Raw genomic sequence first — 13966 nt, forward strand, 5'->3', positions numbered from 1 at the left:
CATTACAGTGAAGCAGCTCTCCGGGCGATATCTGAGGGGTGGACAGACGACGCTTCCGACGACGGCTCAGAGCCCCCAGCTGCGGCAAACACCCAGAGACGAGAAGACAGCCCAGAACCGCTCTCATCCAAGGCCAAGCTCGCATGCACGCGGTGATTCGCGTGGCCAGACCCAGCAGCGAGAGAGCGCATGCGCAAAGCCAGCAGTGCCGTAGGCGAAGGGCGTCTGACAACGCGGCTGTCGGCGGAGCTCTGCTCGGCGAGTCACGTGATGCCTGTCCAAGGGTACAAGTATCCAAGGGTCAAATGAAGGTGAAATCCTCCGCGACGGCGGAACAGCTAGACGAGATTCGTAAAGCTTTGCTTGAAAATACCAAGAAAAAATACTGAGCGCACGTGAGCGTACGCCTCGTGAGGAGCGCCCGGCTTCGGCCAGCTCGACCTTCGAGGACACCCTGCCAAACGTTCGTGGGGTGATCTCGCGCATGCTGTCCTCCACCAGTTAATGTGTGTTCGCGCACTATGTGGGCAGCCCAAACACCGAATTTGCGCTAGAGGCGCCGAGTTGGCGAAGCCGGTTGCCACGTGCTGACGCGGTCCACTTTGGGAGAGATGTAAAATCGTGCGGATAAAACGATCCGTGTTTGCCAGTCATGAAGAATCTATGTGACGTCCAACAGCCCGGTCTCCACGACGGGGACGGGGCGGGAAAGGGGGGGGGGGAAGCCAGCTTAGGCCTTGCACCACTTGTGCAAGGTGTGCCATTTTTTGTGTCAAACGATTGTTTTTTCAAAACACACTTTTTTTATTTGCGGTCACAAAAATTAAGCACACATGTACTTTTAATTAAAGGAATGGCGCAAATATCACTTATGCATTGATATTTTAACTCAAATATGCCTAAGGTTTTCATTTTGCTTAACGTTGTTGACAAGTCTGAGCACCGCCACCAGTTTTTGTAGTTTGGAATAGTTTTCGAAAATTCTCGTAACGTTATTTCGGCCGGATGATTCGAAGGACAGATAAGCAGCCAGACATTCCAAGATGTTCACGTTTTAGTGCCCCAAGAAACACTATTGACAATGAAGACCCTGCGGCTACCCTCTCTTCGTTGTCGTTCAGTCTCGGTAGAGGGTATGGAAACTGGGCATAGGCGGAGGATCGGGGAATGGGGCCATTAAACGGTGAGCTTATACGCACAGTAAACTTGGGAATAGCCGACGTCTCCGACGTATGAGATTCCGTAATATACGCGCCGTCCCCATTACGATAAGACAAAGGTGGGAAATTAGAAATGGACAACGCCGCCTTTCTGGTTTCCTGACGCCTGCTGGGCCGGCAGAGGTAAAGTTTCTGCACAGCACGCGTCTATCTAGGCAGTAGCCGGCGATAAGCAAGCAAGCAAGCAAGCAAGCAAGCAAGCAAGCAAGCAAGCAAACGAACACTCACACGAACGCTTCGTTTTATAGAATGTGTAGTGTTTTAAAGGCACATGGATAAAGTTGGATTTGCAGGAAGGTATTTTGACGGGATGACATAAAAAACGTACGGAACCTAGAGTAGTACAGCTCCGTTGTGAAACAGCACCATTGTCGCAACATATTGCGATGGAGCTGTGACTGCGCGGGAAAATTGAGTTGAAACCTTCGCAGCTCATAGGGGAAGGAAGACGGGAGGGGTATTGTGCGCGGGGAGTGGAGAGAGGCAGTTGCGTAGAAGGGGCACATGAATCGTAGGGTCCGTCGGCGACATCTCCAGCAAAACAAGTTGAAAAAAGGTGAATATCTTTCATATGTTCGGCACATTGCCTATGTACAAGACCCTCAACCTTGCCTATGCACTTTGACCTTCTTTCCCGGCCAAGGGTAGCTGTACCTTTGACACCGCTGACGTGGCGTTGCTTCAAATAAAATTTTCCTCTCTTCCTACCTCACTCCCTCCTAAATTACGTTGAATTCAACTTTTATTTGCTATTGTGTTTCATTCCATTTCATTTATGGGTTCCTTAAGGGCCCGAAGGCATTACATAATGGGAGTAACAAATAAATGTGTTGAAAACAATGAATCAGTAGAGGAGAAATACAACTGTGCATCAAAAAATAACAGTGACTAACATGCATCAGTGAACAAAACTAACAAAAAGGGCAAATAAAAGAAAAGTAACGTGTGATACGCAGGTTTAGTTACAAGAATAAAAAAGTACACAGAAAAGCAAAAGAAAGCAAGGCCGATTACACAGGTTCATAGTAGTAAACCGTATGAATCAGGATTTATGTCAGTAGTTGGGATGGAGGTCTCCCAGTGTTTTTGAAAACATGTGCGGTCAGTGCATGTAACGATATTGTCCAGTAGCGAATTCGAAAGGGTAATTGCGTCGGGGAAAATGAACATGAAAATGCTGATGTTAGACCGCGTATGTGTGCTACTGGGTGGGTGTGACTTAGGCGCGCTGACGTAAGGTGGGATGGTTTCAATAGTTATTTAGTATAAACCTGGTGCGCATCTATCTACGGGCGTTTCAGTTGCAGTGGCTCGTGTTAAAACGGCTCGCTCGCTTTACAAGCCCTTCTAGTTTTATTTTAGACCTACACAGGAACAAAAGCATGCTGACACGCACACAGGCAGGCATACACACATGTTAATTTAGCGTGCCATAGCTCATTAGGCTGCGGTGTGCGTGTCAGTTGACAACCATGGGTTTCGAAAGCGGTAACGCTCGTGTGTCAAGATTTCGGCGCACGTGCACGTCAGCAGGTAGTCACAATTAATTCGAAGCCCTCCACTACAGTGCGCCTCATAGCCCAGGTGTAGCTTCGGTGCAGTAATAACACAAGATCAGAGTGACACTACACTGGGTATTACTCCAATTGAGGCGCATGCGATAGTTCAATTATGGAAAGCGGAGAACTCTGCTACTCCCTTTATGCTGCAGGCAGTCGATGCAGTAGAAGTTGGCGAGGCGTTTTCGGGCAAAATGTTATCAAGAGATACATTCACGCCTGCTGGTCTAGGATTTTGTCGCATTAAATTATACTGTTCAACGATATGGGGTGCGAATCTATTCGTATTGATGCATATTTCTGTTCTTCCAGCTGTTTTGTTGCACACCCTTTTGGGCTCGGATGTTTACTTTAAATATTGGTTCAAATAGCGGTGCAATCTCACTTCAAGGCGAGGCTGTTCCTACATAAATGCGAGAAGCATCACTCAACGTTTTTTACCGAAAAGGCTCCAGCATGCAAGCAGACCTCCTGCAAAGAAGTTTTGCAACTTGGAGACACACTGAAGTGAATTTGACGAACTTCTATTTTAGTTGACATTGCGTAGACTGGCTTAAATGAACACACTTTTCATCCTTTGTAGATCGGTAAAGCAATATTCAAGTTATAATGCCTGAGAGAAATAATGCCATACGCAGTATACGGCGGCCCCAACAACTCACAGCAGTGACGCGCATACGAGATGCGATGTGATTTGATGATGTCCGAGGTTAAAATTCAAACCTGTTTCGGTTTCGGTTCAGTGAAGCAAAATGCTTGGCATCCGAAGTTATCGTTGGCTGGGCATTCTTGATACCTCAGAAATCGGCATGCCGCGCTTCTACCATGTTTTCGCCTGTAAAATGTGTCAGATAAGCGTGTCAGCACGGCTTGGAATAGTAGCAATCACGGGCCGAGGCGTACGCAGTGGATGAACTGCCTCCGCGTAAATGGATAAGATCAAATGCGATGCGCTTATGGCGACTCCTGCAGACAAACTCTTTGGCCTGACGAGCACTACTGCATCGCATTCACCCCTCGCAATTCCCCTCGCCAAACTGTCCACTCTGTGGGGACCCAGCCACACTGGTCCACTCTATGTGGGCCTGCCCTCAAGATCCCTTTCCCTCCATAGTTAGTGACGAGCAGTGGGAGGGAGCGCTGGGCAGCTCGGACCCAGAGGTCCAGATACTTCTGGTCACCCGCGCTGACAACGTCGCCGCCGGCCTCAAACCGACGGCCACACCGCTCCCGTGAACCCGGTTAAGGCTCAATAAAGTGATTTCTCTCTCTCTCTCTCTCTCTCTCTCTCTCTCTCTCTCTCTCTACCCAAATTTTGTAGATTGCCTGGCTAGAGCCTGTATCGTAAGAAGCCAATTCGCTCCAGACCAAGGGTCGGCTGATTCGGCACTTCCTGCCAGAAGTCGGTGCTTACGGCAATACCACGCCAACGAGGACTCGCCAGCGCATCGGTGCCAGTTGCGCGCGTTCTGCAAAATCGTTCATGGAGCAGTGGACGCTACAGCACAAAATGTAGAGCTCAGTATAAAAACACACTACTTGAAAAAATAAATAAACTTCAAGAAACATGCTCTATTAGGGGTTTGAACTGGCTAATTGCAGAACAATATACCTAATCTTCCAGACCACTGGGCCATAAGCCAGAGATGTCACTGTCGGAAATCTAAAGTGAATATCGTATACCCTGACTGAATTTTTATTTAGTTTTTTAATTCCAAACAGCATAGAAGATTAATTCTTGAATAGCTCTCATGCAGTAAGCACCCCCCCCCCCCCAAGTTGCCACAAATATCGCATCTCAAGCGACTGCATTCCTTAGGGTTTTAGGAAAGCGATCACAAACGTGCAGTCGTGCTCCTTACCGCTGTGCGCGTTCGCCCGGCGCAAAAAGTCCTACCTGCACCTTAGTTTTACGCTGCACGACAAAAGTTTTGGTTGAGTTTAATTCCGTGGTACTTTATTAACTTTGCTGGCTCTTGTCCCCCGTTTAACTGGGCAATTAAAACGCATGTGCGCTTGTGTAGAGCTACTTGAACTTAGGCTTGGTACTGCCTACAAACTAACCGACAAAAAGAGCATTCTTCAATGCACAAATCGTGTCGTAGCTTATTTTCGACGGAGCGAACGAATTGCAACGACCCACCGGCGGCGGTCCACTAAACGCTCGGCCAACTGATTTCGTCAAAGGGTTGGTGAGCCGTGCAGTAGAGCAATCAATCATAGCCATCTCGATTGAGCATCACGAAAGATCACAGGAAATCGGCAAGAAGGATCCGGAGAGTAGGACAGCAGTTCCAAATTGATTTTTCTATTCCATAAACTCGCGCAAATGCAGCGACAGTGGTCGAAACATGGAGGGACTCCAGACTACAATTTGCGAAAATAATCCCGCAATGTTTACAAATCACTCCAGTGTCCCTTTGAGGAGTCTAACCGGCGATGATGAACCATGAACACGGTGTAAACGGAGCGCAGTGTGACAAAATGTTGATAAGCTGCATTTTATTAGTAATATAGTAAGTATTCCAAGAAGTATTATTGTATTTAAAGTTTTGGTCTTATCGCAAGTAGAATTCTTATCTGCCATAAAATTCAGTCCTTTTATGGGAGCTAGCTCATGATCGAGTCCCCTTACCGCAAAAGGGCGTTGACAAGGGTCACAAGCTTTCTTTCTCAACGTGTTTGATTTTGCATCATTATGCGCTTCCAGTATTCTTGTGCTCTTTCGAAGAGGACTTTGTGCTGGCTAATGTGAATGAAAAGTGTATTTTTAATGATGGGTACCGTACCATCTTTAGGCCATAGGATGCAATGGCGTGCTATATCCACCAGGCCAACTTTAGCAGAGCGGGCAACCAATCCCGTCGCGTACACGTCATCTACCCACAAGAACGGCACACGGTGGACTGCCCGTCCAAGCATCGCCAACACCGACGCATGCATCATAAAGGCCGCACCAGCGCAATAAGGCGGGTACTTGAAAGCCGAGTACTCCTGCCTAGAAACAAACCATTTGGAGTTTCTCCAGCGTGTGGGCCTTGCATGCTGGAAAGTGTAGCAGTGGATATTCGGTGACAAGGAGTGGTCAAGGGCTAACAAATATTCCACATAGTAAGTAAGCAGGAACACGTTCACCACGACGTCATCGTCGATTTTCACGACAACGCGTTCCGAAGAGTTCAAGCATTGATTGGCCATGAGCCACTTCGTCGCTCCGATGAACTTGTGCGTCAGATTTCGGTAGTTGTCGAGGAAATCCAGCTCCACAACGTCACCTTCCTCCTCTGCTTCTGTGTGCACTTCCTGACGCAGCTTTAGATCAGGCGTTGTTCCCACGAAGAACACCAAGGAAGAATTAACGAAGGCCGCAACTTCTCTGTTGCCTATTGTGCTTCGAAGCAACTGACGCCGCTGCGTATTTTCTGGCGCTGTGTGAACGTAATACAGCACGCGAAGGCGGGTACCACACGCGCACTTCACTTTCCAACCAAACGCTTTCGTGGGCTTGTCCCTGGAATTCTGTTTCACGGAAATAGCCGGAGGAGTTACCGCTGCTGACACATTAGAAGTTGCGTTGGGGGATTCTATCTTTCTCAACTTGTGTGTTATAAAAATATGATTAACAGAACTTAACGGTATGGAATAAAGTTCCTCCCCACCTGGCCTAACGGAATCCATCGTGTAAGCAGTCACGTCTCCGTTGCGCTCCGTCATCATTTTTGGCCCGAGAGGTCTTTCTGTGAATACTATTTTTTTGGCACCACTTTGTTCAGGCATAGTCTGCTCATCACCACTGGTGTTTGTAAAGTTGGTCTCTGAAAGATTGGGCTTGGTAACACTCACATTTAAGGAGCTTGGGATGAAAAAACGTCTGTTTCTTGTAGTTGGCTCGACGATCGCTTGTAGCGGGGGCCCTAAAGGGGCGTTGAGGAAGGCCACGGGGAAAAGAAGGAGTCCGGTAGCACTTGCAACCAGAAAGAACGCTTTACGTCGTGTCTGTATTTTGAAACGACGCACCGATGCCAGCAGCGTACAAGTGACTGCTCCTGCCCACCTGCCTGCTGCTGAGCACTGTGGACCCATGGCATTCCCCATCCTCTGTTTCAAAAATTAGCCGCAAATATAATCATGCTTATGAGGAGCAGTGAGGAGCAGTTAGGAAACAAGTGCAGCCTACTGGCGACACCCAACTTGTTCAAAGAGAAGTCACTTAACTCACATCACCAAATCTGAGCTTCATGAGCTGGCGAAATCCACGAAAGGCCGACACTCTCCGGCGACAACTTGTTATGCTTGGTGCCCGAACAGGAAACGAGCATCTTTGGCCAGCCATATGCGCCAAAAAAAAAACCTTTGAAAGCGCAGCACATGTGAACATATGCTAAATGTCAGACATCAAATTTGGCACCGACAACAAGAAGTGATCGCTTGATAGCTAGTTCCAACGAACTGATGTGAGAGGGAGGTTTATATATGTCATTCGCCTTTTGTAGCACCGATAAATTCTTGTTGACTGTTGCAACAGCTTTGTTTTCTAGGATTGTATTTGGGTCATCGCGTTCACTTTGGGTGCAGCGGGACTGATATCGCCGCCTTGAAAAACACCAGGCTAAAGGACGGGCTAACGAGCGCGAAGTTTAATCATCACACTCAGTGGTCTGCACAAGGTTATGTAAACATTTTTTCGCGAAGCTGCTGACGATGCAAGCTTTATTAAAGTATGGTACTCTACAAGGAACTGCCACCAAAGTGATTGTCTCTATTTTGTAGTCTAATAGATGTACATCGTTTTTAGTACAGTAGTTATTGAATGCTCGGATTTGGAATATTTAGAAGCATCTTGTCTTGTACACCACATTAATTAACGGTTCTTCTGCTCCACGCTTAATCAGTTGAAGGATTTAAAATAATTTCCAAGTATCTGCTTGCTTCGCTGCGAATGTCGCCGAAAGACTAACATTTCTACCGCACGTTCTTAGTAACTTCCCTCCACCTCACTTCCCTTACAGCCTCCGTTCATACTTCACTTCCTTTCCCTCTCCTCAGATTTGTTTTCGCCCCTTTACAGTTGATTTCGTCCATTCTTCTTACTGTTCCCCCAATCATACCCACTTACACCCACTCCTGATTGATATAGCCTCCTCTTCTTTCACCCGCTTCCCCTCCATTTCTTTATCTACTTTTGCAGCCATTATCACAACGCACAGGGCTGAAATCCCTTCAAGGTACGCCCCTGCGGCAACACCGACCTCCCCGTTGTGGTGCCTGGCACAACCTGAGATTCGTCTCAGTGTTCCGGGAATTCGAAAAAAAGCCCACTTGTCATCATTGGCCCTTCAACAGCTTACGCTGCTCTTACTGCATGAACGGTACAACGACCGGAAACATGTGTACACAGATGGCTCCGTAACGTCATCCAGTTCGGCAGGTGCAGTGTTTGTGCCAGCAGATTTTGCAACAACTCGATTCCGTATTGGCCATACCACGAGCTCGACAGCTACAGAACTTGCAGCCATTCGTGATGCTCTTGACCATATCATCGGAGCTACTCCTCAAAATTGGGCGATCTTTTCGGATTCCAAGGCTGCCTTACAGAGCTTACGCGCAGCCCTGCGCTACGGCCCCCTACACCAACTGGTGACAGAGATAAGAGAAAAATTCCATCAAGCCATCACAGCCGGCCATGACGTAATTTTCCAGTGGCTTCCAGGTCACTGCGGAGTCATCGGTAACGTGCTGGCGGATGAAGCTGCCCGTGCAGGCCATGATAGCGACCGCACCATTCTACTTCCGCTTTCAAGAACCGATGCCGCCAGGACGCTTCGCTCCCTTGCACGCAAGATTACCATGCAGCAATGGAATACACCGGACTTTTCGAATCCCCGACTGTATATTCAGGATCCCCTTCTTCGGCGCCGTATTCCGTATGGGCTGTCTCGACCCCAGTCAACTTTACTTTGTAGACTGTGGTTGGGAGTGACCTTCACGAAAGCCTACTCCTTCCTCATCGGGATGGCCAGCAGCGCCCACTGTGACGCCTGCGGGGCGGAAGAGACTATAGAACATGTGCTGTGTCGCTGCCCCGAATACTCGTCGGAGAGGAGCGTGCTTGCCACCGCGCTGAGCCGATTGGACAATCGACCATTTACGGTGGAAACTATTTTAAGTCATCGGTGTTCACCATCGACCTCGCAGAAGGCAACGAAAGCCCTTTTACGTTTCCTGAGTGAAACGAACTTGCTTGAAAGACTATAGTGCCCGAAACGGGACTAGAGTCCGCGCTTTCCCACTCCTATCTCTTCCTCTTCTCCCCCCCTTTTTATTCCCTGAGCCCCATTCCCCCAGTGCAGGGTAGCAAACCGGGCTCTACACCTGGTTGACCTCTCGGCCTTTCCTTTCTTTTTTCTTCTTCTTCTTACGACACTGCGTCGGTCCTCTACCCCTAGGTCCTTAATTCGCGCTCTCTTCTGCTTCTAGTTTTTTGTGCCTATTTATTTGTCGCCGTTCTGCTCTGCTGTTTCCTCATACATCCCACGCATTTTCAGGACTGGCCTTCCCATTTCCGTCCTCCCCTTTCTTATGTTTTTTCCAAGTACAAATAATAATTATGAGTAAAAGTTGTCGGCTTTGTCACAAAATCTAAATAAATGATCGAGTTAATCAGGAAAACATAAAACTGTGGTGACCCGTCAGCCACTTTCCGAACATTTTGTCTGTCCGACTGGCGGCCGCCGGTGTATTTCACCGCCATGAAACAAGACTGGGTCATTGTGTGAGACTTCCAGTTAAACTTCATTGCGTCATTTCAACATTTAAGAGACTGGTCATGTTTTTGCAACTGTGTTTTACATCTTGTTTGTGGCTTTTGGTCTTCGCTTGCACCAGCTTTTGATGCATAATATTTGTGGCGACTGCGTTTCACAGCTGCCGATGAGATACACGCGTCGGAGTTCTTCACAGTAGAGGGGACACCTACATCGGACGTTCACGGTAGTGCGAGTGTCTTTTACACAGCATGGAGGTAGATGAGCTTTTCTGGCTTTGTACTTGGTGTGCTGAATTTGCCCACGAACGCCCGGAGTGGTGCGGTTGCGTCCTGTCATTACAACGAACATGGTTCTTTTTTTGTCGATTTCGGTTTCTCTGTGGTTTCATCCTGCTTGTTAAGGCCACTTGTTCATTCCCGAGGAGGATAATTATATTGTAGGCTCTTATGTCTTTATCTTTGCGTCTGTAAGCTCTACATACTGGCCATTAGCCAAAACCTGCTTTGGTGCGACTGCAATGGGAATTCTAAAAAACCGCTGTACGTAATATTTTTAATCTCTCAGACATGTGAGTGACTGAAAAGGGCAACGCATTTACTACGGCTGCCATATTATTTGGCAATGAAGTTCCAGTGATGAGGAAAGAGGTGCCCACGGGGTTCATACTGTAGGACCAGGGTACGAATCTCAGACTCGCTTATTATTTGTTTGATTTTATTCTGCTGGCGCTGTCCGCCGTTTTGCGTCCAGCTTAAGCGGTCGTTTGCGCCGCCGCCACGTTTTTAGTTCATGCGGCTCCGAATGCCTTCGTCTTTAAATGTTATGCGCGCCAGGTGCCGTCAAACCGAACAATACCTTCGAAAGAAATACTTTATATCTATTGTTTTCCATTTGCGATATGCATCTGCGCAACTGTTTTTCTCCAACTCATTTTGAAACAAAGGGTCAGGGTTTCTCGCTCTAAGGCATCCGCTGTTTACACGACGCCGTTTACCCCCATTGCGCCTATTACATTTATGATGGTTTCAAAAAGGGTTGTGTCCATCTACTGAAAGCTCCACCGCTGTTCAGCCTTCAATAAAATTATAAATTTATAATTTTATCGTGTGCGTCTCCAGACTTGAGCAGGTGGCATGGGCAGGCTAACTGGTAACAGTTTTTGACCAAGCTATGCCAGCCTACCGCGAGCAGGCTTTCCAGTGAATATTTACAAGCATAGCTTGCACGAGGGAACTGCTGGTGAGTCCTGGAACCATATTTTTCCAAAAATACGATATTCATGACCAGGAGAACAACGGAGGAATGCATGTAAGGGCGGAAGCATAATATATATAGTGGAGTGTTTTTATTCGGGGGGGAGGGGGTCGGCGGGGGTTACGTTTTACTTGTGGAGCATTTGTGTTCTTGTGCAGTAATGGTACGCTAATCTCGAGCAGCTTCCAGCGTCTTGTCTGTAAAAAAATGTGGTTTATCCGCCATTCATAGGAATCGGTAAAATACAAAAGTAAAATGTGCCCTCACAAGAGCATTTAATGTTTATTGTGCATTGATATAAACTTGTGCATCGCTATTTACATTTCGTCGGTATTGCACAGTTAGATGCATCAACGTTAGACACTGAATTACACGCACGGGAGCATTGCCTAAACCCGATTGAAACCCCAGCCGCACGCAAACCGTGCGAAAGAAACCGAAGGGGCCGTCAGCGAATCTTTTGGTGTAGCCACAGTCCGCTACAGGGAAAGCAACATGCTTTGCGTGTCGGCAGCAGTCTTGTGGGTGTGCTTGGCGAGTGACGTCGTCCTGGCGAACGAAGTCCCAAATGTGCGGCAACATTGGTCCTGCTGCGTGGCGTGTAGCTCAGCTTGTAGAACGCCGCGAGGACGTTCCACAAGCTGAGCGGCGTTCCACACAGGCGGCGGGCGGGTAATCACAGCTGCTGCCGCTGCTTTACGCTGCCCTTTTGAGGCGCCAACCATCGGCGCTCATTAGCGTCATGATGCACTACTTCGCTTAATATCTCCTAGACGGCAGCAGCACCTCAGATAAGTTAGAGGGAAGGACAATGGCGCGTTCGTACAGTAATTCGAGCGTGACTTCATGGCTCAGTTGGCAGAGCGTTTCTCTCTCTCACACCTCCCGTTGCGGCCAGACTGATCATGGGCTCAAATTCTGGCGACGCCGCGCCAATAGAACTTTTTCTGCTGATGTCGGAAATGACGTCGGGGAGGTTTGTGACCCCGGCATAAAACACTTTCGCGATAAATATACCAGAGCGAGTATTGCGTACTCAGGTGGTAGGAACGTTTCTGCAACATAAAAACAGCACAGAGCGCGAATATGCCCGGTAGTCGTGCTTTAGGTTATCGCTTGCCATGGTCATGCTTTAGGTTATCATAAAGATACGACACCAACCATATTGTGCGGTAATGCAATCACAACTGTACCGTAGGAAAGCAGGAGAGAGAGCAACTTTAGATTATTTATGCGTAGGAGTGGCTTCTCAGTCCAGAAGTCCAAACGCTGTCTTCGCACGTTCCGCCCTGCCCGTCAGCATGACCTGGTGGGCGAGGTGTGCGCTGAACAGCGCAGTCTCCCAATGCACAAGGTTTGGGCTAGAGAAAGGGGGTGGCAAGTCTGGGTTTTGATAGGATTCCCAGATTGCGTGATACAGGGAGCTTGTTTGTCCGCAGGACATGCATTGCGGTAAATGCTGCTTCGGGTACTGCTGGTGAAGTCGAACCGCATAAGGAAACGGGTTGGTTTGTAGCAGTCGAAGCGTGGATCCTCGGTGTTTGTTTAACTGGGGGTGTGGCGGTGAATATATTCTTCGCTCTAGCCAGCAGTGCTGGGTAATGTCTCAGTAGGAGAAAACGGCTGTGGGCTCAGGCTCTTGTTCCACGGCCTGGTTGGCGAGTGCGATATCATTGCCCACGAGAGAGGAGTGTGCCGGGGCCCATACTATCATGACCTTCCGGTTTGGCAGGCTTTCGCTCCGGAGCAGGTGTGCTGTTGGAGTCACCATTCCCGCAATGTATTTTCTGCAGGCCTGCTGTGAGCCGGAGATGATTGTAGTGGCCTTGGTTTGAGCAATAGCCAGAGCTATGGCCACTTGTCCTGCCTCCTGACTCGTAGTTTAGGGAATGGTTGCGCTGGTGATTCATTTGCCTTGTGTCGTCACCACCGCCACCATTGGTCTCTTCTGTTTCCAGCTTGTTGCGTCTGTATACAGTGTTTCCTCGTCATTGCCATAAGTCTTATCTAGGCTTTGGCTCTGGCCTGTCGTCTTCCTTCGTAATCTTCGGGATGCATGTTCCGAGGAATCGGCCTGATTTGTATGCACTGCCTCGGTTTCTACGCAAGAGCTCTGGGTTGTAGCTAACCCGGGGGGGTCCTCTGAGGATTCCCCATGAGCGTTCTGCCAACGGGTGTCAGCTCAAGCCTTAATTTGTGTCTTGAGAGGTTACCTTCGATTAGTTTGGATGTGGTGTTGTGGAGGCCCAACTGTAGCAGTCGAGCTGTCAAGCCATAATGGGGAGTCCTAGTGCCTGTTTGTAGGCTTTGCGTATGATGACGTCGAGTTGTTTCTCTTCCCTCTTGGTCAGAACTACGCACGGGGCAGTGTAGGTAATGCGCGAGACAATGAAGAACTGGACCAATGGGTGATATGCTCCTCTTTCAGTCCTCTCTGCCTGTTGGCCACCCTTCATAGTATCTGAATAACTTGTTCTGCGGTCGTCATGAGTTATAGGTGCGGATTGCCTTAGGACCACACTGATTGTTCGCGTCCGTGCGCATAGCATTTGCTGTGGCAAAAAACCCACAAGCATCGGCAGGCTTCCAGCCTGTGTCTGGTAGACAAGACAGAGTTAGTGTCGTAACTTGATTGATTTGATTGATTGTAGGGCTTAACGCGCCGACGCAACGCAGGCGATGAGGCGCGCCGTAGTGGAGGGCTCCGGATTAATTTTGACCACCTGGGGATCTTTAACGTGCGCCGAAATCTCGTACACACGGGCGTTTTTGCTTTTCGCCTCCATCAGAAAAGCGGCCGCCGCGGCCGGGAATCGAACCCGGTTAGTGTCGTAACTATCTAAGTGACTAAACTTTTGGTCGGCGATAACCACTTTCTTCAACAGAGGTTGTGTCAGTCGTCTTACCCATTGGGCTACGACCGTAAGTTACTGCCTGACAGTCAAACAGCTTACTCTTTCGCGTGTAACGGTGCGGAGTACCTTAGGACCTCCCAATGTTCGTCCGCGTCCATCCGTGCGCACACCACCATCAAGCGAAAATTAAGCAGAATTCTGATCTGATTCTGATTCTGGGGTTTAACGCGCCGACGCAACGCAGGTGATGAGGCGCGCCGTAGTGGAGGGCTCCGGAATAATTTTGACCACCTGGGGATCTTTATCGTGCG

This window comes from Haemaphysalis longicornis, unplaced genomic scaffold (genome assembly GCF_048455015.1).
Source record: "Haemaphysalis longicornis isolate Haplotype H1 unplaced genomic scaffold, Haemaphysalis longicornis Haplotype H1 scaffold_7, whole genome shotgun sequence".
NCBI classification, from domain to species: domain Eukaryota; kingdom Metazoa; phylum Arthropoda; class Arachnida; order Ixodida; family Ixodidae; genus Haemaphysalis; species Haemaphysalis longicornis.